This window comes from Grampus griseus (assembly GCF_964374135.1).
Source record: "Grampus griseus genome assembly, chromosome: 11".
NCBI lineage: Eukaryota > Metazoa > Chordata > Mammalia > Artiodactyla > Delphinidae > Grampus > Grampus griseus.
In genome coordinates, this window is record NC_139005.1 from 27,733,656 (window position 1) to 27,758,143 (window position 24,488).

At 36.1% G+C, this 24,488-nt stretch overlaps 1 protein-coding gene across 1 annotated transcript in view; it reads right to left on the reverse strand.

Annotated features, from left to right (window-relative positions):
• Window positions 1-23,994, reverse strand: part of CPNE8 (copine 8) — a 211,403-nt gene extending 187,409 nt beyond the window's left edge. The window contains exon 1 of the mRNA XM_082666811.1: window positions 23,941-23,994. The gene's annotated coding sequence lies outside the window, so the exon portion shown is untranslated. The remainder of the gene's footprint in view (window positions 1-23,940) is intronic.
• Between the last annotated feature and the right edge of the window lie 494 nt (window positions 23,995-24,488).

Below are 24,488 nucleotides of genomic sequence, written 5' to 3' on the forward strand. Positions count from 1 at the left end.
TGACTAAATAGATATATATAGATCATTACATCCAAAGTAACAGAATATGTGTTCTTTTTAGGTGCACATTAACCAGGATGGAACACAAATTTAAGAAGACTGAAATTATATCAAGCATCTTCTCCAACCACCAGGTCATGAAACTAGAAATCAACTACAAAAAAAACCCTGGAAAAAACATAAACATGTGGAGTCTAAACATCATGCTACTAAACAACCAATGGTTCACTGAAGACACAAAAGAGTTAATCAAAAAGCACCTGGAGATAAATAAAAATGGGAACACAACATTCCAAAATCTATGGGACCCAGTAAAAGCAGTTGTAAGAAGGAAGTTTACAGTGATACAAGCCTACCTCATAAAACAAGAAAAATCTCAAATAAACAATCTAACTTTACATGTAAGCAACTATAAAACAAAGAGCAAACAAAACCCAGAGTTCATAGAAGGAAAAATAAATAAAGATCAGAGAAAAATAAATGAAATAGAGATTAAAAAAATAATGGAAAGGTCAATGAAGTTAAAGGCTGGATCTATGAAAAGATAAAATTGATAAACTTTTAACCACACTCATCAAGAAAAAAAGAGACAGTGTAAATACATAAGTTGAGAAATGAAAGAAGACAAGTTACAACCAACAGCACAGAAATACAAAGGATCATATGGGAATATTATCAAAAAACTTGTATACCAATAACATGGCCAAACTAGAAGAGATAGATAAATTTCTAGAAATGTAAAATCTCCCTAGACTAAATCAGGAAAAATAGAAGAAATGCACAGACTGATTACCAGTAATGAAATTGAATCAGTAATCAAAAAAATTCCCAACAAACAAATGTCTAAGATGAGATGGCTCCACAGGTGAATTCTACCAAACATTTAGAGAAGTTAACACCTATCTCTCAATCTATTCCAAAAATTGAACAGGAAAGCATACTTCAAAATCCGTCTTTGAGTCTGGCATCACCCTGATTCCAAAGTCAGACAAAGACACCACAAAAAAAGAAAATTACATGCCAATATCACTGATGAACCAAAATCCTCAACAAAATATTAGGAAAGCTAATTCAAAAATACATTAAAAGGATCATACCCCTTGATCAGGATTTACCCCAAGGATGCAAGGATGGTTCAATATCTGCAAATCAACCAATGTGGCACACCACATTAATAAATTGAAGAATAAAAATCATGTGATCATCTCAATAGATAAAGAAAAAGCATCTGACCAGAGAAAAACATCCATTTATGATAAAAACTCTCAACAAGTGGGTATAGAGGCAATATAACTCAAAATAATAAAGGCCATATATGACAAACACACAACCAACATAATACGTAGTGGTAAAAGCTAAAAGCAATTTCTTCAATATTAGGAACAAGACGAGGATGCTCACTTTGCCACTTTTATTCAACACAGTATTGGAAGTTCTTAGCCATAGCAACCAGAAAAGGAAACAAATAAAGCAATCCAAACTGGAAAGGAAGAAGTAAAATTACCTCTGTTTGTAGATGACATGATATTGTATATAGAAAATCCTAAAGATGCCATCAGAAATCTGCTAGAACTAATAAATGAATTCACTAAAACTACAAGATATAAAATTAATATGCAGAACAAACTATTAGAAAAAGAAATTAAGAAAACAATCACACTGACAATTGCATCAAAAACAAAAATACCTAGGGATAAGACTAACCAAGGAGGTAAAAGACTTGTGCTCTGAAAACTATAAGACACTGAGGAAAGAAATTGAAGATGATGCAAACAAATGGAAAGATATACTGTGCTCATGGTTTGGAAGAATTTATATTGCTAAAGTGACTGACCATACTTCCCAAGGCAATCTACAGATTTATTGCAATCCCTATCAAAATACCAATGGCATTTTTCAGAGAACTAAAATAAATAATGCCAAAATTTATATGGACAAACAAAAGATCCCAAATAGCCAAAACAACCTTGAGAAGTAAGAACAAAGCAGAGGTATCATGCTCCCTGATTTCAAATACACTACAAAGCTACAGTAAATAAAACAGTAGTACTGGCACAAAAACAGATCAATGGAACAGAACATAGATCAATGGAAATAAATAGCAAGCCCAGAAATAAACCCATATTTATATGCTCAATTAATCTATGACAAAGGAGGCAAGAACACACAATGGGGAAAATACAGATTCTTCATAAAAGTGTTGAGAAAACTAGACAGCAAAAGAATAAATCTGGACTACTTAGTCACACCATTAAGAAAAATACACTCAAATGGAATAAAGACTGAAATTTAAAACCTGAAACCATAAACCTTATAGAAGAAAACATAGGCAGTACAATCTTTGACACCCATCTTAACAATAAATTTTTTTGGATCTGTCTCCTCAGGCAAGGGAAACAAAAGCAAAAATAAACAGGTGGGACTACATGAAACTGAAAAGCTTTTGCATAGCAACATAAACTGTCATCAAATAAAAAGACAGCCTACTGAATGGGAGAAAATATTAGCACACAATATACCTCATAAGACCTTAATATATAAAATATATAAAGAAGTCATACAACTCAACATCAATAAAAGCAAACAGCCTGGTCAAAAAATGGGTGGAGGACATGAACAAACATTTTTCTAAAGAAGACATATAGATGGCCAATAAGCATATGAAAACACACTCAACATCATTAAGGAAGTGCAAATCTAAAACTCAGTGAGATACCACCTCACACCTGTCAGAATGGCTATCATTAAAAAGACAACAAATAAGAATTGTTGATGGGGATGTGAGAAAAGGGAAATCTTCTGCACTGTTGCTGAGACTGTAATTTGGTGAAGCCACTATGCAAACTGTGTGGAGGTTCCTCAAAAATTAAAAATAGAACTACCAAATGATCCAGAAATTTCACTTGTGGTTTTATCCAAAGAATACAAAATCACTAATTCAAAAACATATATGCACAAATTGTATAATTATTTACAAAATCCAAGATATGGAAGCAACCTAACTGTCCTGTAGATAGACATGTGGATAAAGAAGATGTGGTATATATAGAATACTTAAAAGCTCAGCTTTTATAACATACTTGAAGGTAAGAAAGATGATAAATTCATCTAAGTACTCTCAGCATCTACTTCAGTGCCTAGTAACCAATGTATTATATTTAAGTATATCTAAATCTCATCAACTCCAAATTTCCAATTCTCATCATCTAAATCAGGTGTGGTTAAGGCTCAGGATGTAATGTACCATGGACCACAGTTCTTCCTATCAGGGACGTCTGTAAAACACCAAATTATCTGTCCTAGCCATACAATACTGGGTCAGACATAGTTATAGACATTCTGGATCAAAAAGGGGGAAAATGTAAGGTAAAATGGAGTCACCAGTCCAAAGAAATTTTGAAATCCATCTGTGCAAACTTTATTAGTTTTCCATGATTTGCAGCTCTAACCTCTGGATCATTTCCCTCCTTTTATGAAATGTAGCAAGAGACTGTTGTTGGGTATTTTATCAGCCTGTTTCCTGCCAGTAGAATTGCAGAGGTGGTCCAACAGCCTTCTTTTAGTTCATTCACACTTTCTCTTTCAGTCTAAGCTTGCAGCGTTTCTGCCAGCATAAAATGCTCAAGATCTTTGTGGGTCTCTTGTGTATGTCATGGGGATTCACTTCATGAGACAAGAAGCTCCTCCGCAGATCACTGTTAGAGCACCCTATCTCTATTTCTGACTTCTGCTAAGATAACTGAGGCGACCTACAGGCCACACACTTAATATCTTCAAAGAGCCTTTCCTACAACTGAATATTTTGATTTTTAGATCACTCTGAAGTTTTAGCACAAGTTACAGAGTCACATCCTCAACCTTTTCTCTAGAGTACACTGACCTTCTTCATTTCAGAGTATTTTGCCATTTGAGTAAGTGGATGGTTTTTCAGCTCATCAAGATTGTATAAAGCAATCTAAGTTCTTCCTATATGTTCTTCAAAATTCTCCCATCTCTACCCATTCCATAATTTTAAAGCCACCCTACACTTTTAGGAGTTTCTTATGGCTGCACCTCACTTCTAGCTACCAAAATTAGTATAGATGACCTTGGAAAACACAGATTTGAACTGTGCAGGTCCATTTCTACGAGGATATTTTTTTCAATAAATACATACTACAGTACTACATGATCCACAGTTGGTTGAATCTGAGGATGCAGAAACTTGGAAATGAAGGGCTGACTGCAAAGTTACATGCGGATTTTCGACTCTTCAGAGTGTTGGTACTCCTAATCCCTATATTATTTAAGGGTCAACTGTATTAGTTAACTATTCCTTTCATAACAAATTACCATAAACTCAGTGGCTTAAAACAACACCCATTCACTGTCTGACAGTTCTGTAAGTCAAAATCGCAACAGGCTCAGCTGGTTACTGTGCTTAGGGTTGCACAAGGCTGACATCAAAGTGTCAACTAGCCTGGGTCCTACTTTCTACAGGATCTGCGAGAAAATTAACTTCCAAGCTCCTTCAGGTTTTTGGCAGAATTAATTTCCATTCATGATTTCCATGCGGTCCCCTACATCTTCAAGCCAGTAAAGGTGAGTCAGGTCCTTCTCATGCTTTAAACCTCTGTGACTTCCCCATATGTTGCATCTTTCTCACTTTCTATTCTGCCTTTCTCTTCTGTTTTTCAGGGCTCATGTAATTACAATGAAACCTCCTAAATAATTCATGATAACCTCCCTATCACTTAAAAAAAACTTATTGGAATATAGCTGATTTACAATATTGTGTTAGTTTCAGGTATACAGCAAAGTGAATCAGTTATGCATGTACATATACCAACTCTTTTTTTAGATTCTTTTCCCATATAGGCCATTACAGAGTATTGAGCAGGTGCTTATTAGTTATCTATTTTATATATAGTAGTATTTATGTCAATCCCAATCTCCCAATTTATCTCTCTCCCCAACCCTCTGGTAACCATAAGGTTGTTTTCTACATCTGTAAGCTTATTTCACTTTTGTAGATAAGTTCATTGGACCCTTTCTTAGATTCTAAATATAAGTGATATCATATGATATTAGTCTTTCTCTGTCTGACTTACTTCACTCAGTATAACAACCTCTAAGTCCATCCATGTTGCTGCAAGTAGTGTTATTTCATTTTTTTTAAGGCTGAGTGATATTCCATTGTGTATATTTACCCAATCTTTATCCATTCCTCTGCCAAAGGACATTTAGGTTGCTTCCATGTCCTGGATACTGTAAATAGTGCTGCAATGAACACTGGGGTGCATGTATCTTTTAAAATTATGGTTTTCTCTGGATACATGCCCAGGATTGGGATTCTTGGATCACATGTTAGCTCTATTTTCAGTTTTTTTAAGGAATATCCATAAAGTTCTCCATAGTGATTTTACCAATTTACATTCCCACCAACAGTCTAGGAGGGTACCCTTTTCTCCACACCCTCTCCAGCATTTATCTTTTGTAGATTTTTTGATGATGGCCATTCCAACCAGTGTGAGTTGATACCTCATTGTAGTTTTGATTTGCATTTCTCTAATAATTAGTGATGTTAAGCAACTTTAAATATGTTTTCTGGCCAACTGTATGTCTTCTTGGGACAAATGTCTGTTTAGGTCTTCTGCCCATTTTTTGATTGGATTGTTTGTTTTTTTAGATATTGAGTGGCATGAACTGTTTGTATATTTTGGAGATTAATCCCTTGTCAGTTGCTTTATTTACAAATATTTTATCCCATACTGAGGTGTGTCTTTTCGTTTTGTTTATGGTTTCCTTTGCTATGCAAAATCTTTTAAGTTTAATTGGGTCCCATTTGTTTATATATGTTTTTATTTTCAGTATTCTAAGATGTGGATCAAAAAAGATCTTGCTGTGATTTATCACAAAGAGTATTCGGCCTATGTTTTCCCCTAAGAGTTTTATAGTATCCAGTCCTACAATTAGGTCTTCAAGCCATTTCAAGTTTACTATGTATATGGTGTTAGGAAGTGTTATAATTTCATTTGTTTACAGGCAGCTGTCTAGTTTTCCCAGCACTATGTATTGAAGACTGTCTTTTCTCCGTTGTATATTCTTGCCTCCTTTGTCACAGATTAGGTGACCATAGGAGCGTGGTTTTACCTCTGGATTTTCTATCCTATTCCATTGAACTATTTTTCTGTTTTTGTGCCAGTACCATACTGTTTTGATTACTGTAGCTTTGTAGAATTGTCTGATCCAACCACCTGGAGGAATCAGGGAGCCTGATTCCTCCAGCTCTGTTTTTCTTTCTCAAGATTGCTTTGGATATTCAGGGTCTTTTGTGTTTCCATACAAACTGTAAATTTTTTTTTCTAATTCTGTGAAAAATGCCATTGGTACTTGGATAGGGATTGCATTGAATCTGTAGATTGCTTTGGGTAGTAGAATAATTTTCACAATATTAATTCTTCCAATCCAAGAATATGCTATATCTCTCCATCTGATTGTGTCATCTTTAGACTACTACAAGCAAATATATGCCAATAAAATGGACAACCTGGAAGAAATGGACAAATTCTTAGAAAACTACAACCTTCCAAGACTGAAAAAGGAAGAAACAGAAAATATGAACAGACCAATGACAACTAATGAAATTTAAACTGTGATTAAAAATCATCCACAAGAAAAGCCCAGGATGAGATGGCTTCAGAGGAGAATTCTATGACACATTTAGAGAAGAGCTAACACCTATCCTCCTCAAACTCTTCCAAAATATAGAAGAGGGAGGACCACTCCCAAACTCATTCTATGAGGACACCATCACCCTGATACAAAAACCAGTGAAAGATGTCACAAAAAAGGAAAATTACAGGCCGATATCACTGATGAACATTTTTTAATATAAAAATCCTCAACCAAATAATAGCAAACAGAATCCAACAGCACATTAAAAGGATCATACACCATGATCAAGTGGGGTTTACCCCAAGAATGCAAAGATTCTTCAATATACGCAAATCAATACCATATTAATAAATTGAAGGAAAAAAAACATATGATAATCTCAATAGCTGCAGAAAAATCTTGAGACAAAATACAACACCCATTTATGATAAAAAAAACTCTCCAGAAAGTGGGCATAGAGGGAAACTACCTCAACATAATAAAGCCCATATATGACAAACCCACAGCCAACATAATTTTCAATGGTGAAAAGCTGAAAGCATTCCCTCTAAGATCAGGAACAAGACAAGGGTGCCCACTCTCACCACTATTATTCAATATAGATTTGGAAATTTTAGCCACAGCAATCAGAGAAGAGAAAGAAATAAAAGGAATCCAAATCGGAAAAGAAGAACTAAAGCTGTCACTGTTTGCAGATGACATGATACTATACATAGAGAATCCTAAAGATTCTACCAGAAAACTAATACAACTAATCAATGAATTTGGTAAAGTAGCAGGATACAAAATTAATGTACAGATATCTCTTGCATTCCCACACACTAACAACAAAATATCTGAAAGAGTAACTAAGGAAATCCTCCTATTCACCATTACAACAAAAAGAATAAAATACCTAAGAATAAACTTACGTAAGGAGACAAGAGACCTGTATGCAGAAAACTATAAGACACTGATGAAACAAATCAAATACAAACAGATGGAGAGATATACTATGTTCTTGGACTGGAAGAATCAATATTGTGAATATGACTATACTACCCAAAGCAATCTATAGATTCAGTGCAATCCCTATAAAGCTACCAATGACATTTTTCACATTACTAGAACAAAAAATTTTACAATTTGTATGGAAACACAAAAGACACTGAATAGGCAAAGCAATCATGAGAAAGAAAAATGGAGCTGGAGGAATCAGTCTCCTGGACTTCAGACTACATTACAAAGCTACTGTAATCAAGAAGGTATGGTACTGGCACAAAAATATAAATATAGATAAATGGAACAGGATAGAAAGCCCAGAGAGAAACCCATGCACATATGTTCCCTTAATTTGATAAAGGAGGCAAGACTATACAATGGAGAAAAGACAGCCTCTTCAATAAGTGGTACTGGGAAAACTGGACAGCTACATGTAAAAGAATGAGTTAGAATACTTCCTAACACACAAAAATAAACTCAAAATGGATTAAAGACCTAAATGTAACGCCAGACACTATAAAACTCTTAGAGGAAAACATAGGCAGAACACTCTATGACATAAATCACAGCAAGATCCTTTTTGACCCACCTCCTTGAGTAATGGAAATAAAAACAAAAATAAACAAATGGGAAACTAATGAAACTTAAAAGCTTTTGCACAGGAAAGGAAGCCATAAACAAGATGAAAAGACAGCCTCCAAACGGTAGAAAATATTTGCAAATGAAGCAACCGACAAAGGATTAATCTCCAAAATATAAAAGCAGCTCATGCAGCTCAATATCAAAAACACAAACATCTCAATCCAAAAGTGTGTAGAAGACCTAAACAGACACATCTGCAAAGAAGATATACAGATTTCCAACAAACACATGAAACAATGCTCAACAGCACTAATCATTAGAGAAATGCAAATCAAAACCACAATGAGGTATCACCTCACACCGGTCAGAATGGCCATCATCAAAAAATCTACAAGCAATAAATGTTGGTGAGGGTGTGGAGAAAAGGGAAACCTCTTGCCCTGTTGTGGGATACTGTGGCTGTAAATGGATACAGCCACTATGGAGAACAGTATGGAGGTTCCTTAAAAAACTAAAAATAGAACTACCATATGACCCAGCATTCCCACTACTAGGCATATACCTTGAGAAAACCATAATTCAAAACCAGACATGTACCACAATGTTCACTGCAGCACTATTTACAATAGCTAGGACATGGAAGCAACCTAAATGTCCATTGACAGATGAATGGATAAAGAAGATGTGGCACATATATACAATGGAATATTACTCAGTCATTAAAAGAAACGAAACTGAGTTATTTGTAGTCAGGTGGATGGACCTAGAGTCTGTCATACAGAGTGAAGTAAGTCAGAAAGAGAGAAACAAATACCGTATGCTAACACATATGTATGTATTCTAAAAAAATATTATAATAATGGTTCTGATGAACCTAGTGGCAGTACAGGAATAAAGCTGCAGACATAGAGAATGGACTTGAGGATATGGCGGCCAGGGGAGGGGAAGCTGGGACGAAGTGAGAGAGTACCATTGACATATATACACTATCAAATGTAAAATAGCTAGTGGGAAGCAGCTGCATAGCACAGGGAGGTCAGCTCAGTGCTTCATGACAACCTAGAGGGATGGGATAGGAATGGTGGGAGAGAGGCTCTAGAAGGAGGGGATATGGGGATATATGAATACATATAGCTGATTCACTTTGTTATACAACAAAAATTAAACAACACTGTAAAGCAATTATACTCCAATAAAGATGTAAAATTTTTTTTAAAAAGATGTAGGCAATAATATATTAGGTTGTTATATAGTCCTCCAAAAGTTTTCACCACCAAAGTAAAATTTTAGTATTTGTTATTTCTTTCATATCATTTTGTTATGCTGTTTCATTAAGATTTCATTTTCAATACGAGTTAGGCAAATGTTTTCTTGACTTTAGCAATCCTCTTCATTTTAGTACATTTCTGAAAAATTAATACTTTCTTTATCCTAGCAATTCTACTGTTAGGAGTTTATCATAAAGATAAGTTCACCCACATCTACAAACCTGACAAGGATACACAAAGATAGGTATAGAGTGTTCATTGTAATCATGTTTCTAAGAGCCAACAAAAATCAAACAGACAATAACAGAAAAATAAAACAAATTAAACTGAATACATAACTCCAACAAAGGTGAATTATTTAAAATTACGGAAAATGATAGTTTCTATGTAGCTACATTAAAAGGAATTATTTCTACATATATCTATAGTATGGGAAAATGTAAGACAAATTTAAGTGACAAAAGCAGCTTATATACTGGTGTATCTTATTTGTTTTAAATAATATTATGTATACATCTTTTATATTAAAACTATATGATACAAAATTTTTTAAAAATCAACTTTCAAAATATTTTTTTAATCTGTTCACTTCTCCTCATCTTCTTAGTCTGAACTACTTGTGTTCTCCAAACTAGAATATCTCATGAATAATTAAATGCTGATAATTCTGTTAACAACCCACAACCATTTTCCCCACAGCAGTGAATGAATTTTGTCTTTGAACAAATATCATGAACTTTCCCACTGCATTTATGATAAAATTCAAATGACAAAAATGGCCTATTTTCTATTCTAAGTCTGTACTCTAATTTTCATAGTTTATATCAGTATGTAATTGTATTTATTTGTGGTTATTCATTTAATGAATAGATCGTAAACATTCATTATTCATTTAATGAATAGATGGTAAACTCCATGAGGGAATGGGGGAGGGATATTATTGGGTGATTCGATTTAAGAGGTCTTTCCTAAAAGATATTGACTATATTTAATAACAACAACAATATTAATAACCACCACTGAATGTTTATTAAATTCCAGTGTTCTCTATGACAAATGTACTATATTAAGTACTGCTACTTCTTACAACAATCCTTTTGAAAGTGTATTATTCATATGTTTCAGATGAGGAAACTGGAGCTTGTGAATTTTAAGTAATTTGCTCAAATTATATACCTAACAAATTATGAAACCCAGGTCTGACTGGCCCCAAAGTCCATGTATTATCAACTTCATTACAGTGGCTATTTACTTATCGGTAGACTAAATTCTTCATATTAAAAATGTGACCCATAGATATAAATATATATATAATATAGATGTACAAATTTTTCATATTACATAGCAAGTTAGTAGCAAAGTTGGGACTTTAAACATCATCTGATTCCCTGCCCAATATTCTTTCAAACAAAATAAACCAGACAAAATAACTGTATCAGTCTAATTTTCAGAGAATTTAATAAAGTCAAAATTTCCTCCAAAGTTAACTATATTTTCACAAGCAAAAGTTGCACAATAAAGACATGCACTGCTTTATTGTAAATTTGTATGTTTCTCACCTTTAAGACTAACCACTCTCCTATCCTCCTTTCTGCTTCTCTTCATCCTCATGCTGACTCTTGATCTTCACATGCACTCACAGCCACAGCATAGATTTCAAGACAAGGCCACATTTGAGTCAGAACTCTAAGCCAACCATTTAAGGTTCTGCCTCAGGTCTCTCTTAAGCCCTATTCTTCTATTTGGTTCTTCTGCCTTATTCCCAAGCTCCCTTTCTACTTTATTCCTCCCCCACATTTCTCGTGTTGAACTTCAGCAGCCTTGGATCCTATGTCAGAGATGAGATTCCCATATCCATCAGACAACTACAAGCTGCTCTTCCAATTATCACCTGCCTCCAAGTTCCTGTCCTTGTACTCTTCACACCTGTCAGGACACCCACTAATCCCTCTTGAATCCCTCCCTTTATTTTCTACCCATTTCTTATTGCCTAGATCACAAGCTGCTATAGTCAGCCTACAAAGAACATAACCTTTTCCCCTAGCTAAAACAGCTGTTGGGTCAATTACCCCTAGACTTTCCAGTCCTCCCCAGAGTAAGAATCTTCTTTCTAATCACAACCAATCCCTACCTCCTTGCCCAATCCTCTTATTTGGAATCAGTCAAGCCTGGATGAGACTAAAAGGAACAAAGAGGTATGTTACATTATGAATATAATAAATGCATTCCTCCCAGAGGAGAGAATGGCAATCTTTATTAAACTGGTGCTGATTCTAGCATTTTGGAAGGCTTTGGTGAATCCATCACTGAGATCTCTAAAGATAGAAGATTCTCTGACAGCATCAGGAAGAATATTAGATATAAGCTCACAGCATGAGAATACACACTGCTGAGTGGGTATAATGCTAAATAATACTGGATGACCTAAAGAGAGAAGCTGATGAGTCATTGGAAGACACAGTAAGTGTTGCAGACAAATTAAGTAGCACAAGACTCACTTTAGGAGTTCAGGGAAAAGACCAAAATGTAGGATGGCATTAAAATATGACAGATGTGTTTCCTCAAAACTTGAATCCAACAGAAAACACTGTTGGAAACTGAAAATCTTGAGCTGCTATTAAAAAGTAAATTAAAAATTCTTGAACATCAGTTTCAAAAAATTCCACATAAAATTTCCTACAGAATGTTAAAAAATAATTTTATTCTCATAAAAATGAGAAAATCTATTTTTAAAAGTGACAGCAATTAACTAAAGCCCAGAAAATAAAAAGATGAATTGAAATTCAAATTCTGATTATTTAATAGGGTATGAGGCAATGTACAAGAAACCACTTTTCCTTTGTAATAAATATAACTTAATTTTCAAAGGCTTGATTAATAATAAATAATTCAAAGCTCTAGTATATCTGCTATAAATCTCCAGATTTTATATTTAACATCATTTTAACAAGACCACCTCTGAGAATATATTATAATACAATTGCAACTAAGAAGCTAGCAGACATTCTTCTAAATACCTTACAAAAAATAATTCGAACTAGGCCATTTAAAGACAAGAAAACAAGGAAATATTTTGAATAACTTAGAATATAAATGGGACACTAACTGGAAAACAAATCTCTAATCTAAAACACTAAATCATTTGGATAATGCTATTTAAGATAAATAACATTTGGAACACAGGAAGACAAAATTCACAACGAGTCAATTTTGTTAATTACGGGTGGATTATCTGCCTCAGGAGGTAATATCCTGTGCTACAATTCTTAAACCTATACCTATCCAGATAGAAAAAAAAATCCCTAACTCTTTAACAAAATTGCCAAAGGTAATGGCTGCAGGAGAGTGTACAAATTATATTTCTATCTCCAGCCATGAGGAACATACCATGAAAAATATGTTTACTGACCATCCTACAATATTATCTTTGCCCTAGGTAGCTAAACCCTGGCCAGGGCAGGTTCACAAGGGAGAAGAGGTGTGGGAGAAAGCAAAAGGGACTATGAGAAATAGATGCGCAATCTGCATGTTTAAATATATATTATTTGCCAAGTATGAATACCTTCATCATTTCTGCCAGGCTTTCATATATTCCACTACTTTTATATATTATGTGATAAAACAAGAAATCTTTAGAAGTTGTGTTTGTCGTCAAGCTTCCTGTCAGAGAAGAAAAATTTCCCTGACCTTGCATCACCTCCAGTACCCAACCTGGCTCCATCCTTTCTTCCAAACCCATTCCCTCCTCCACTGAAATATCATATCTTCCAAACTTCCCATCTCTCTCCACCATCTGTCCATCAGATTGGTTCAAAATAATCAAGTTCACAGAAAAAGATACCACTGAGCAAGGGTTAGCAGGAATAAGTATGGAATCTGAAAGCATCCATGGAGTGGATCAGCTATGAAGAGCTACTTCAACATTATGGGCAGATACAGCTTCCATGCAAGCAACATTTCACTCTCTTCCTCAACCAAACCATGCTTTTTCAAACAAAACAGTATGAATAGCTTAGACTGCTTTTCAGTTGAAGTTGAGGTGAGGAGGTGAAATACTATTTGAATAGAAAATGCACCTTCTCTTAAAGCACTTGAACTTCCAAGAGCCCAAGAGAGAATGCTTATCTCAGTGGACCCAGTTTTTTATTTCACATGTTCCCCTTTCTGTAGACACATGCCTCTCTCATAGCTGGAGTTTTGTTTCTTTTTTTAAACATCTTTATTGGAGTACAATTGCTTTACAATGGTGTGTTAGTTTCTGCTTTATAACAAAGTGAATCAGTTATACATATACATAGATCCCCGTATCTCTTCCCCCTTGTGTCTCCTGCCCTACCACCCTCCCTATTCCACCCCTCTAGGTGGTCACAAAGCACCAAGCTGAACTCCCTGTGCTATGCAGCTGCTTCCAACTAGCTAGCTATTTTACGTTTGGTAGTGTATATATGTACATGCCACTCTGTCACTTTGTGCCAGCTTACGCTTCCCCCTCCCTGTATCCTCAAATACATTCTCTAGTAGGTCTATGTCTTTATTCCCGTCTTGCCCCTAGGTTCTTCATGACAATTTTACTTTTTTCTTAGATTTGTTTTTTAGATTTGTTTTTCTCTTTCTGACTTACTTCACTCTGTATGACAGACTCTAGGTCCATCCACCTCATTACAAATAACTCAATTTTGTTTCTTTTTATGGCTAAGTAATATTCCATTGTATATATGTGCCACATCTTCTTTATCCATTCATACGATGATGGACACTTAGGTTGCTTCCATGTCCTGGCTAATGTAAATAGAGGTGCAATGAACATTTTGGTGCATGACTCTTTTTGAATTATGGTTTTCTCAGGGTATATGCCCAGTAGTGGGATTGCTGGGTCATATGGTAGTTCTATTTGTAGTCTTTTAGGTAACCTCCATACCATTCTCCATAGTGGCTGTATCAATTTACATTGCCAGCAACAGTGCAAGAGGGTTCCCTTTTCTCCACACCCTCTCCAGCATTTATTGTTTCTAGATTTTTTGATGATGGCCATTCTGACAAGTGTGAAATGATATCTCATTGTAACTTTGATTTGCATTTCTCTAATGATTAATAATGTTGAGCAATCTTTCATGTGTTTGTTGGCAATCTATATCTTCTTTGGAGAAATGACTATTTAGGTCTTCTGCCCATTTTTGGATTGGGTTTTTTGTTTTTTTGATATTCAGCTGCATGAACTGCTTGTAAATTTTGGAGATGAATGCTCTGTCAGTTGCTTCATTTGCAAATATTTTCTCCAATTCTGAGGGTTGCCTTTTACTCTGGTTTATGGTTTCCTTTGCTGTGCAAAAGCTTTTACGTTTCATTAGGTCCCATCTGTTTATTTTTCTTTTTATTTCCATTTCCCTAGGTGGTAGGTCAAAAAGGATCTTGCTGTGATTTATGTGTTTAGAGTGTTCTGCCTATGTTTTCATTTAAGAGTTTTATAGTGTCTGCCCTTACATTTAGGTCTTTAATCCATTTTGAGTTTATTTTTGTGTACGGTATTAGGGAGTTTCTAATTCCATTCTTTTACATGTAGCTGTCCAGTTTTCCCAGCACCACTTATTGAAGAGGCTGTCTTTTCTGCACTGTGTATTCTTGCCTCCTTTTTCAAAGATAAGATGACCATATGTGTGTGGATTTATCTCTGGGGTTTCCATCCTGTTCCATTTATCTATATTTCTGTTTTTGTGCCACTACCATACTGTCTTGATTACTGTAGCTTTGTAGTATGGTCTGAAGTCAGGGAGCCTGATTCCTCCAGCTCCGTTTTACTTTCTCAAGATTGCCTTGGCTATTGGGGTGTTTTTTGTTTCCATACAAACTGTAAAATTTTTTGTTCTAGTTCTGTTAAAAATGCCATTGGTAGTATGATAGGGATTGCACTGAATCTGTAGATTGCTTTGGGTAGTACAGACATTTTCACAATGCTGATTCTTCCAGTCCAAGAACATGATATATCTCTCCATCTGTTTGTATCATCTTTAATTTCTTTCATCGGTGTCTTATAGTTTTCTGCATATGTCTTTGGTCTCTTTAGGTAAGTTTATTCCTAGGTATTTTATTCTTTTTTGTTGTGATGGTAAATGGGATTATTTCCTTAATTTCTCTTTCAGGTTTTTGATCATTAGTGTACAGGAATGCAAGAGATTTCTGTACATTAATTTTGTGTCTTGCTACCTTACCAAATCCAACTGGCTCTAGTAGTTTTCTGGTAGCATCTTTAGAATACTCACTGTATAGTATCATGTCATCTGCCAACAGTGACAGTTTTACTTCTTCTTTTCCACTTTGGATTCCTTTTATTTATTTTTTCTCTTTGACTGCTATGGCTAAAACTTCCAAACTATGTTGAATAATAGTGGAGAGAGTGGGCAACCTTGTCTTGCTCCTGTTCTTGGAGGAAACGGTTTCAGTTTTTCATCATTGATAAAGAGGTTGGCTATGGGTTTCTCATATATGGCCTTTACTATGTTGAGGAAAGTTCCCTCTATAACTACTTTCTGGAGGGTTTTTATCATAAATCAGTGTTGAATTTTGTCAAAAGCTTTTTCTACATCTATTGAGATGATCATATGGTTTTTCTCCTTCACTTTGTTAATATGGCGTACCACAGTGACTGATTTGCATATATTGAAGAATCCTTGTATTGCTGGGATAAACCCCACTTGATCATGGTGTATGATCCTTATAATGTGCTGTTGGATTCTGTTTGCTAGTATTTTGTTGAGGATTTTTGCATCTATGTTCATCAGTGATATTGGCCTGTAGTTTGCTTTCTTTGTGAAATCTTTGTCTGGTTTTGGTAACAGGGTGATGGTAGCCCCATAGAATGAGTCTGGGACTGTTCCTCTCTCTGCTATATTTTGGAAGATTTTGAGAAGGATAGGTTTTAGCTCTTCCCTAAATGTTTGACAGAAATCACCTGTGAAGGCATCTGGTCCTGGACTTTTGTTATTTGGACGATTTTTAATCACAGTTTCTATTTCAGTGCTTGTGATTGGTCTGTTCATATTATCTATTTCTTCCTGTTTCAATCTTGGAAGGTTGTGCATTTCTAAGAATTTGTCCATTTCTTCCAGGTTGTCCATCTTATTGGCACACAGTTCCTTGTAGTAATCTCATGATCCTTTGTATTTCTGCAGTGTCAGTTGTTACTTCTCCATTTTTATTTCTAATTCTATTGATTTGAATCTTCTCCCTTTTTTTCCTGATGAGTCTGGCTAATGGTTTATCAATTTTGTTTATCTACTCAGAGAACCAGTTTTTAATTATATTGATCTTTGTTATCTTTTCCTTCATTTCTCTTTCATTTATTTCTGATCTGATTTTTATGATTTCTTTCCTTCCTCTAACTTTGGGGGTTTTTTTTGTTTGTTTGTTTTTCTTTCTCTGATTGCTTTAGCTGTAAGGTTAGGTTGTTTATTTGAGTTGTTTCTTGTTTCTTAAGGTAAGATTGTATTGCTATAAACGTCCCTCTTAGAACTGCTTTTGCTGCCTCCTATAGGATTTGGGTCATCCTGTGTTCATTGTCATTTTTTCTTGGTATTTTTTTGATTTTCTCTTTGATTTATTCAGTGATCTCTTGGTTATTAAGTAGTGTATAATTTAGTCTCCATGTGTTTGTATTTTTTACAGATTTTTTCCTGTAATTTATATCTAGTCTCATAGCGTTGTGGTCTGAAGAGATACTTGATATGATTTCATATTTAAAAACTTACCAAGGCTGATTTGTGACCCAAGATATGATCTATCCTGGAGAATGTTACATGAGCACTTGAGAAGAAAGTGTATTCTGTTGTTTCTGGGTACATTTCCTATAAATATCAATTAAGTCAATCATCTTTACTGTATCATTTAAAGCTTGTGTTTCCTTATTTATTTTCATTTTGGACGTTCTCTCCATTGGTGAAAGTGGGGTGTTAAAGTCCCCTACTATGATTGTGTTACTGTTGATATCCCCTTTTATGGCTGTTAGTATTTGCCTTATGTATTGAGGTGCTCCTATGTTGGGTGCATAAATATTCACAATTGCTATATTTTTTGGATTGATCCCTTGATCACTATGTAGTGTCCTTCTTTGTCTCTTGCAATAGTCTTTATTTTAACGTCTATTTTGTCGGATATGAGAATTGCTACTCCAGCTTTCTTCTGATTTCCATTTGCATGGAATATCTTTTTCCATCACCTCACTTTCAGTCTGTATGTGTCCCTCGGTCTGCAGTGGGTGTCTTGTAGACAGCATATATACAGGTCTTGTTCTGTATCCATTCAGGCAGTCTATGTCTTTTAGTTGGAGCATTTAATCCATTTATATTTAAAGTAATTATAAATATGTATGTTCCTATTACCATTTTCATAATTGTTTTGGGTTAGTTATTGTAGGTCTTTTCCTTCTCTTGCGTTTCCTGCCTAGAGATGTTCCTTTAGCATTTGTTGTAAAGCTGCTTTGGTGGTGCTGAAGTCTCCTAGCCTTTGCTTGTCTGTAAAGGTTTTAATTTCTCCATCAAATGTGAAAGAGATCCTTGCTGGGTGAAGTAATCTTGTTTGTAGGTTTTTCTCCTTTATCACTTTAAATATGTCCTGCCACTCCCTTATGGCTTGCAGACTTTCTGCTGAAAATTCAGCTGTTAACCTCATGGGGATCCCCTTGTATGTTATTTTTTGCCTTTCCCTTGCTGCTTTTTTTTTTCTGTTTTTTATTTTGTGGTACACTGGCCTCTCACTGTTGTGGCCTCTCCCATTGCAGAGCACAGGTTCCGGACGCGAAGGCTCAGCGGCCATGGCTCATGGGCCTAGCCACTCTGCGGCATGTGGGATCTTCCCGGACCGGGGCATGAACCTGTGTCCCCTTCATCGGCAGGTGGACTCTCAACCATTGTGCCACCAGGGAAGCCCCCCCTTGCTGCTTTCAATATTTTTTCTTTGCATTTAATTTTTGATAGTTTGATTAATATGTGTCTTGACGTATTTCTCCTTGGATTTATCCTCTATGGGACTCTGTGCTTCCTGGACTTGATTAACTATTTTCTTTCCCATATTAGGGAAGTTTTCAACTATAATCTCTTCAAATATTTTCTCAGTCCCTTTCTTTTTCTCTTCTTCTTCTGGGACCCCTATAATTCGAATGTTGGTGCATTTAATGTTATCCCAGAGGTCTCTGAGACCATCCTCAATTCTTTTCATTCTTTTTCCTTTATTCTGCTGTGCCATAGTTATTTCCACTGTTTTATTTTCCAGGTCACTTAACTGTTTTTCTGCCTCTGTTATTCTGCTATTGATCCCTTCTAGAGAATTTTATATTTCATTTATTGTGTTGTTCACCACTGTTTGTTTGCTCTTTCGTTCTTCTAGGTCCTTGTTAAACGTTTCTTGTATTTTCTCCATTCTATTTCCAAGATTTTGTATCATCTTTACTCTCACTACTCTGCATTCCTTTTCAGGTAGACTGCCTATTTCCTCTTCATTTGTCAGGTCTGGTGGGTTTTTGCCTTGCTCCTTCATCTGCTGTGTGTTTCTCTGTCTTCTCATTTTGCTTAACTTTCTGTGTTTGGGGTCTCATTTTCACAGGCTGCAGGTTTGTAATTCCCATTGTTTTGGGTGCCTGTCCCCAGTGGCTAAGGTTGGTTCAGTGGGTTGTGTAGGCTTCCTGGTGGAGGGGACTAGTGCCTGTGTTCTGGTGGGTGAGGCTGGATCTTGTCTTTCTGGTGGGCAGGTCCACATCTGTTGTTGTGTTTTGGGGTGTCTGTGGTCTTATCACGATTTTAGGCAGCCTCTCTGTTAATGGATGGGGTTGTGTTCCTGTCTTGCTAGTTGTTTGGCATATGATGTCCAGCACTGTAACTTGCTGGTCGTTGAGTGGAGCTGGATCTTGGTGGTGAGATGAAGATCTCTGGGAGATTTTCGCCGTTTGATATTATGTGGAGCTGGGAGGTCTCTTGTGGCCAGTGTCCTGAACTTGGCTCTCCCACCTCAGAGGCACAGCACTGACTCCTGGCTGGAGCACCAAGAGCCTTTCATCCACATAGCTCAGAATAAAAGGGAGAAAAAAAAAGAAGGAATGAAAGAAGGAAGAAGATAAAATAAGATAAAATAAAATAAAATAAAATAAAGTAAAATAAAATAAAATTATTAAAATAAAAAAGAATTGTTAAAAAAAAATTTTAAGCAATAAAAAAAGAAAGAAAGAAGAAAGCAACCAAAGCAGAAAACATATCCAGCAATGGTAACAAGTCCTAAAAATTATACAAAAAAAAAATAAAAATAAAAATAAAAACGGACAGACAGAACGCTAGAACCAATGGTAAAAGCAAAACTATATGGAGAAAATCATGCACAGGAGCATACAGATACACACTCACAAAAAGAAAAAGAGGAAAAAAAATTTATATCATTGCTCCCAAAGTCCACCTCCTTCAATTTGGGATGATTCGTTGTCTATTCAGGTATTCCACAGATGCAGGACACATCAAGTTGATTGTGGAGATTTAATCCACTGCTCCTGAGGCTGCTGGGAGAAATTTCCCTTTCTCTTCTTTGTTTGCACATCTCCTGGGTTTCAGCTTTGGATTTGGACCCGTCTCTGTGTGTAGGTCACCTGAGGGCGTCTCCTCTTCACTCAGACAGGACGGGATTAAAGGAGCAGCTGATTTGGGGGTTCTGGCTCCCTCAGGCCAGGGGTACGGAGGGGTACAGAGTGGGGGGCGAGCCTGCGGCAGCAGAGGCCAACATGACATTGCACCAGCCTGGGGTGCACTGTGTGTTCTCCCGGGAAGGTTGTTCCTGGATCATGGGACCGTGGCAGTGTCGGGCTGCACAGTTTCCCAGGAGGGGAGGTGTGGATAGTGACCTGTGCTTGCACACAGGCTTCTTGGTTGCTGTAGCAGTGGTGTTACAGTTTCATGCCCGTGTCTTGTGTCTGCGCTGATAGCCATGACTCACGCCCGTTTCTGGAGCTCCTTAAGCAGCGCTCTTAATCTCCTCTCCTTGTGCACCAGGAAACAAAGGGGCAAGAAAAAGTCTCTGACCTCTTCAACAGTTCCAGACTTTTTCCCGGACTCCCTCCCTGCTAGCTGTGGCACACTAGCCCCTTCAGGCTGTGTTCAGGCAGCCAACCCCATTCCTCTCCCTGGAGTCTGACCTCCGAAGCCCGAGCCTCAGCTCCCAGCCCCCACTGTCCCAGCGCGTGAGCAGACAAGCCCCTTGGGCTGGTGATTGCTGGTCGGCACCAGTCCTCTCTGCGGGAATCTCTCAGCTTTGCCCTCTGTACCCCTATTGCTGTGCTCTCCTCCATTGCTCCAAAGCTTCCCCCCTCCGCCATCTGCAGTCTCTGCCCGCAAAGGGGCTTCCTAGTGTGTGGAAACCTTTCCTTCTTCACATCTCCCTCCCACTAGTGCAGGTCCCATTCCTATTATTTTGTCTCCATTTTTTCTTTTTTTCTTTTCCCCTACCTAGGTACGTGGGGAGTTTCTTGCCTTTTGGGAGGTCTGAGGTCTTCTTCCAGCTTTCAGTAAGTGTTCTGTAGGAGTTGTTCCACATGTAGATGTATTTCTGCTGTATTTGTGGGGAGGAAGGTGATCTCCACATCTTACTCTTCCGCCGTCTTGAAGGTCCCCCCCTCATAGCTAGAGTTTTTAACAAAAGCCAATATTTTCTCAAGCAAGAGGGTGGGTGACTACAAAATATTTGTGTATTTGTTTGATATAATCCAGTGTCCACCTGGGTTGGAGTAACTTCCCAGGTGACAGAATACGATTATTATCATCTGATTTTTTAATTAATAAATCCAAAATATCCTTCCACTAGCAAGCTAAATCTATTCAATTTTACTGTCCTATTTTTGATTAATCTCCTAAGAACCCTCTCAACTCTTTCCTCTGTTCTCTTTATCTCAAGTAACTAACTTAATTCCCTCATGTAATAGGCCCCATTCAGCAATTCTTCGTTTCTTTGCTTCTTTCTTTTGTAGCCTATCTCTTTGCTACACTCAAAATCTGCACTTCATTACCCATTTAGTAATAACACTTGCCTAGCTAAACTTACTTTGAAAATCAAAAAATTTCCCACTGCTTAAACAATAAGCCCACCTTTAAACCCTTTTCTTAATGTTTATTTACCTGGTAAGATTGCCCAATAAAGTAAGGGGGAGACTTTGAATATAAGATTAGTTACATATACTTTTAAAAATTGAATAAATTATATCTTTTTCAATAAGATAGATATAATATCAACACTTATAATAAACTTGCCTAAATTACAAAATACCCTATAGATGAAGTAAAGTATGTAGTTATAATACCTCCATGTTGTCTGAAAAGGTTTCCAAGGTTTTGCCTCATTTGTGCTACCCTAATCTCAGCAGAAGCTTAGAAAAATCTAAGGAGCATTTCACCATTTCTGATTATGTAAAATAATTATGGCTCAACTGCTGGCCAGTACTCCCTACATTGGCATATTCTGCCAATCATTACTGTAGGAATCTTCACCCTGTAGCCTGAATTTGCTTCTGTTGGTCTTGTCCAGTGGGACTTGGACTTGTTGAATTAACTGAACAAGGACTACATCTTACACTACGTTCTATTTACCACATAACCGAGCCAATATAATATCAACTTTTTAACATGTTTTAATACTAATATAATGCTGATTTTCCACTGGGAAAAATTCTATGGAATTTAAGAGCTTTCTGAAATGAGTTATGATTTCCTTTTATGGAGAAAATAACATCAGGTAAAACTGTTTAATAAAATGATCAATTTAAAAATATGAGTGCAAGTTCTGTAAAAATCTCTATTCTGTTGCTCTAAAATAAAAATTCTACATTTTAACTGCTTTTTTCTCTCAAAGAATATTAAAGGCATATTTATGGTAGCATTGTATAGATAATATTGATTATTTTTTCAGCAAAAGAAAGGGTGTTTTACTAATCTAAGAATGCTTATGGGCCTACGTTACTAGACTAGACAATGCAATAAGAATTATGTATACTTAATAAAAATATCTATATTTGTTTTATAGATTACTTATCATTGATTTATTAAAGTGAGCATAAATATATTTAAACCATAATCTTCCAAATCCTACAATGATGTAAAAACAAATTACATGTGAAAAGAATGTTCAAAAGATCATTGGTATGCAAAAGTTTTCAAACTGACATTCAGCAATGATTTTCTAAGATAATCAAAGTTAAATAAAAGAAGTTAGAATTCATAGACTTCTTATTAGCCTAAGAAGAAGATACTAAGTATAAAGTTCCATTTTATACAGGGAAGGTGAAAATGATGCTTTAACCATTTCAAGTGTTTGATGTCAAAGGTGAATAGATTTGTAAAGTTTTGAGATAATTATTTTATAAGTTTGAGATTCTTAAAAAATTGGTGAAGATAGAGACTTCAGAACTCCCCAAATCTTTAGACATTGTGGTTTGCTCTGCAATAGCCTTAGACCCTCCTAGATCTTTTGATTTTTAAAAGCAGTTAAGTGAATCAAAAAAATCAAAATTAGGGATGGGGGAAGAAGGAGGACAAGGAGAGGAAAGTATTAGAGAAAATGTCTAGAGTTTGTTTTCTGCCTTGTATGGAATTAGAGAAAATAGGATCATCTCATGCAATTGATCTGAAAATTAAGCATGATAGCCATAATTGAAGGTGAATATGGAAAATATAATTCTTAGTGACCACCTTCTATTAACATTTTCATACTTACTGCCTTCTTTTCAGACTAATTTTTTAGTAAAAAGTATTATTAAATCTCAATCACTAAAAATGCATTGATTAAACATAAAAGGTGGTACTACATATAGTCCCTGGTCCAAAGAAGTAAAATCTCTTCTTCAAAAAGTACTACATCTGGGGCTTCCCTGGTGGCGCAGTGGTTGAGAGTCTGCCTGCCAATGCAGCAAACACGGGTTTGAGCCCTGGTCCGGGAAGATCCCACATGCCGCGCACCAACTCGGCCCATAAGCCACAACTACTGAGCCTGCACGTCTGGAGCCTGTGCTCTGCAGCAAAAGAGGCCACGACAGTGAGAGGCCCGCGCACTGCGATGAAGAGTGGCCCCTGCTTGCCACAACTAGAGAAAGCCCTTGCACAGAAACGAAGACCCAACACAGCCAAAAATAAATAAATAAATTTATTTAAAAAAAAAAAAAAGTACTACATCTAAGAATTAATAGTATAACCAAAAGGAAAACAACAAATTTTCTGGCTTAAATCTGCTCATTTCATTTTGTGAAGATTTTGTAGCATGGCATATGACAGCTGAAATATAAATTATCCTTTATAAAAATGTCAAAATGATTTGTTGGAAGAAAAATACTCAAGATTTTAAAACACACTTTTGGTCTACAACCACATATTCATCAATTTAAAACTGCCAAAACAGAAAATAAAGAGTTAACATTTCATTGTCTAAATTAAAAAATACTTACACTATGGACTTTTCCAGGCGACTTCCCTGTGAACCAACAATCTCCCCCAATGTACAAAACACTTGTCCCAGAAAGTCCTAAAATAGATAAAAGGATTAAAGCTCTTAAGTTCCCAAACTGTCTTTACACTATGTATTTTGTACATCATATCTGCACTGTTTTCATTGCTAAAATATTGAATTCTCTAACTTCCAAGAATAAACAAAACAAGCTGAAAATGCACTAATTTTAGCATGTGATTGTCCCCTAAGTTTGCACAGCCTTTTGTCCTTTAATCACTAAGCTGGCTTGTTATTAAGAGTGTTTAGACATTGTGTTTATTTTCTTTCTCTTTTTTAAATTAAAATGAAAATGGAAAAAAGTTCCATGATTTGAATCCACAATTGGGTTCACTTGAGATGTCTCTGAAACTTCTAAACTTTTGGCTGAGAAGGCAAATCATGAAAGAGCAGAGCAGTGGTGGTCAGCACTAACAGTGATACTTACAAAGAAGCAGTGTGACATCATGGCTACAACTAGGATCCAGAGCCACACTGCCAGATGTCTGT